Here is a 4530-nt window from a genome sequence, read left to right as displayed (position 1 = left end):
TCTAAAATTGGTAGTGCGTAGTGCCTGAGCATCCTTTTTTCACAAGCCATGGGTGGCTCTATTGGTAACTGGTGTTGTGATGGTGGCGGGTCTTGTATGGGTGGATCATTAAACAATGGATTATCACATGGTAGATCAACCGCAACAGGCAAGTTATTTTGCATCTGCTATTATTGCTGCTATTGACGATTATTGTGTATGATTCTTTTTATATTAGTGGTTGGCTCTATAGGTGTGCCCCTACTCCGAGTCACATACTAAGATCCACGAAGAAAGAGAAATAAGTTAGAAAGTTAAATAAATTAATAAAAATTAAAAATCATATCTATAATTTGAGAAATTTTCTAATTATCCTATTAAGCACAAAAATTAGAATAATCTAATGGCGAAGCTTCGCCAGCAACGACACCAAAAACTTGATCGCCTCCCGGAATACTATCGTCGGGAGTGGGAATATTGTAACTAGAGATATGAATTTAGGTTGTGTCCTTAAGTATATGAGTCAGGTTGGAATATAGTTTTGTACAATGAAGTACAGGAAGTACTCCAAGGATCATGCCCAAAGCAGGCTTGACAAGATTAATACTAATTTCTATGCTAATAAGTTTAACTAGTACTCTAACCAAATTATATTACGATGATTCATAAAGTGGTGATAAAAAAGAATTCTAAATAAAGAATATAAACTACCGATAGAAATAAATTGTGAATATTATCATATCTAATGGCAGATGACTAACTCACTTCAGTGTTCATAGTTAACTCTTATTTCAGATTTTATCCAATCAGCTAGTCATTAACCTAATAGGGCCTCTCAAACTTCCACTAACCTAATGAGTCGGCAAGCACTATTTATCTCTCAATGTCACAGATCAAACTGAGTCAAGGTAAGGTTTTCACTATAGATTATACTGATTTCAGGTTCATATCTACCTATATGAATTCTCAAGGTTGTCAAGGCTAGACTTCAAGTTCTTCCTTTCCCAACCAACTGATCCACTAAGAACCCTACATAGTCGTCAACTAATCTCACATCCACTTGTTTATCTTTCTAAGGGTTTAGTTTCTCATGGATTTAACAAACATCATAGATTTAAATTGAAACATGAACATATTGAAAAATCAAATAAAGAGGATAGAAAGATCCTGAATATTGTATTGAAACTTGAAGCGTAATCATTGGCAAAGTCTAATTAATTCACAATTTGAATCTCCCAAAGAACAAAACACTACCGAGAATAAAAGAAATTAAAAGTAAAAACCTAAAAACTAAGAATGAAAGCGAAAATAAAAGGGTGGTAAAAAGTCACCTAAAACGACTGACTAAACTTCATTAAATTGTGTTGTACGAACAAAAACACCTTTGCTCTTTTAAGTGGCCATGCCAAGCCAGTGTTGCGACACCCTTAATCTATGTCGTGACATCCTTGGCAGTTTACTTCTTCGTGTATTCTGGCTACTATGTTGCGACATCCAAGCTCCTTGTTGCAACATCGGGAGCAATCCACTGTCTTTTGCCCTAAATTGATGTCCTGCACACTCACCTAACATGTCAGTCTACCTTTAGGCCTAATTTGGCCCAATAGGTCATATAAAACACCAAAATTACTCATTTCATTCCCTTAGTACTAAAGATAAAAACTAAGTAAAAACACAACTAAATTGCTCTCTAACAAGCTCATTAAGTATAAAAAGAGGTTTAATATGCTATAATGAATTACGACAAATCAGACTGTAGATCGAAGCTTGTGACGAATGCACACAGTACGTCCCATGGAGGTCAACCGATTAAATAGGGCTCATTTGACCCACAGGGCTCATTTGACCCACTTGAGCTGGCATGATTCGTGGAACATATGGAAAACTAGATGGCCAATGGAATATTCCAGTAAAACTAGAGTTACCATGGTCAATGTTGTAAATCTTAAGGGATAAGATCGAATAAAGTTTAAATCCCTTAGGACTCTCATCCTGCAATAGGTTTTAATCTTGGCCATTGATGTAACTAAAACTATAACATTGGATCTAGAGAAGTTCAACTATAAATAGCGGCCTCTCCCCTCATTTGTAATAATTCCATTCATAGTAATTGAATTCTATTGAAAGCATTTACTCAAGCACTTAATGTGCTTAGTTTTTTATGGCTTTTCTGTTCACTTTTTACCTTTTCATTTGTAATTTGCTTCTGCTTTACTTTGGTACCTTAAAGAATTTCCCTTGTGAATTTTCACTTTTCAAGAGTTAGGCTGAATTAGGTGGATTTGAAGCCAAGAAATCGCTTAAAACGCACAGTTAGTCAGACTAAAGTTCTAGCCTTGTGACATATGCACAGGTTTACTTCAAATTCAATCATGTGGCAATGCAAATATATAAAAAAAAGATCCAAAAAAATTAGATGCACTTTTATAACTATTTGAACGATTAATATTTTTATAACTTAACTATTGCATTTATAAAAATAATTATACTTGTCATGCATATAAAGTTTTAAATCGATCTAACATATATCTCTATCATGTCAATTGAGAATATCATTTTTATCTATCTATTTGGCTAAATAAATGACATTTCATTCCATGACAATTAATAAATTACAACAGGCAAGCAAGGCCTCAGGGTGGATCTCCCAACAAATTAGAAGAGTATTTAACTCCTAAAGTGGCTTTTGCCACCAAATCAGCCATAACATTACAATTACAACGAAACCGCATAAAAGACACATACATACAAAAGGAGAGGCCTTACCAAATAGAGTGGATGATCGCTTCAACCTCCCATGGAATTGCAATTGCTCTCTTCAAAATTGTGATTAGTTTCAGGAAATTAGATTCACCAATCACAGTTTCCATTCATTCTTCGGGATAAGATCTCTTTCCATACAAATCACTTGGTCTTACATGATTAAAGAGCTAGGAGTTGGAATTCTCTTCTTGTCACCATCCATCATCAAACCCTCTTTATCTAAGCCTACAACTGCTAAACCAATTTCCTTATTATGATTAGTGAAAGTTACATCACAGTTTAACTTGAGCACTTTTAGAGAGAGAAGGTTCCATTGAAGGGTAGGTATCCTTGAAGTTTAAAAGTGATTTAGGGGAGTAGAGGATATGTAAAATTTTCATTTACTTTAAGCTAAACCTAAAATGGATCCATTTTATTGCCTTAAAAAACTTCTTCTTTTTCTCGTTTTTGAATTTCTCGACATATGAAAGCCATAAGGCTAATATCATCATTTTGGTTGTGGTCGTTTAACATTTTAACAAAATACAGATCCACCGATTATGACACAATCAATTTCCTATAGGAAAAGGGTTATGTCTAAACTTGGAACAACCTTAATCAAGCTTAGCGAAAAGATAAAGGAAAAACAAGTGTTCAATTGATCCATCATATTCTTGCATCTATGGCATTTGTCCATCCTATCTTTATGTCTTTTTAGGAGATTCTCTTTTGAGGCAATGAAATTTCGACAACATCTCCAAATGAACATTTGTAATTTTGGTAGACATTTGAGCTTTTAGATATTCTTGCAAACTACTTGATTATCTTGAAAATTTCTTAAAGGATAGGAGCTTGTTGAATGCTTATCATCCTAGGTAAGTAAGGCATATCTCAATTTATTCGTATACATTACATATCTAGTGAAGAACTAAGCAATCATCAGTTCTTTCAGGTCCAATGGAAATTATGTAAAGTGATTATACATTATAAGGGTGGAACGTTATATTGAGAAGGTCATTGTTCATGAAGCATAAAGGTCTCTAGGAATTCCTTGGCATCTTATGATACTTGAAAATTTTCAACCTTTGGAACCCATTAATCATCGCTAAAATAGATGTATGTCCATTATAGAAATTCCATCATATTCCTTTTTTTAAGGCATTAAATACTTTCCCATTAACTCTTTCAATCTCAAGAAGCAACTTTTGGCGTCGAAGAATTAATGATGAAACCTATATGGAAGTTTTTTTCCTTAAGAATTCAAGCACATAGAGATGTTGGACTACCTAGATAATGTCTTGCATGTTTCACAAGCAAAATTATATTGAATTTATTGAAATCCTTAAATTCCATGCCTCTTTTTTTTCCCTAAGTTTGGTTAAATTTTACCATGCAATCTAATAAGTCTTCTTATTATTGCTCCCTCATTTCCCTACCAAAACCAACTAATAAGAGAATTAAGTTTATTTTCCAAAATAAACAATGATTTAAAAATAGTTCATTGCATACATTAATATAACATTATCCACTACTTTAATTAGTATTTTTTGTCCCATCATGGATAATAATTTGCCCTTCTATCTTTAGATTTTAAATCTTACTTTTTTCGCAATAAAATGGATAGCCATTTTTAACCCTACCCTAAATGGTGGGAAGGCCTAAATAACAAGATTCAATGATGTCAATAGATATAACGATTTTTTATTTGAAGATTTTTTTTGTATCTTTTATTGATATTTGGCAAGAACATTATTGTTTATTTAGAAAATTTAGTTGAATTTTATGTTGCTATTTGGAACACTAATAGTG

This window comes from Gossypium hirsutum, chromosome D10 (assembly GCF_007990345.1).
Source record: "Gossypium hirsutum isolate 1008001.06 chromosome D10, Gossypium_hirsutum_v2.1, whole genome shotgun sequence".
NCBI classification, from domain to species: domain Eukaryota; kingdom Viridiplantae; phylum Streptophyta; class Magnoliopsida; order Malvales; family Malvaceae; genus Gossypium; species Gossypium hirsutum.
Note: the sequence above shows the minus strand (reverse complement) of the source record.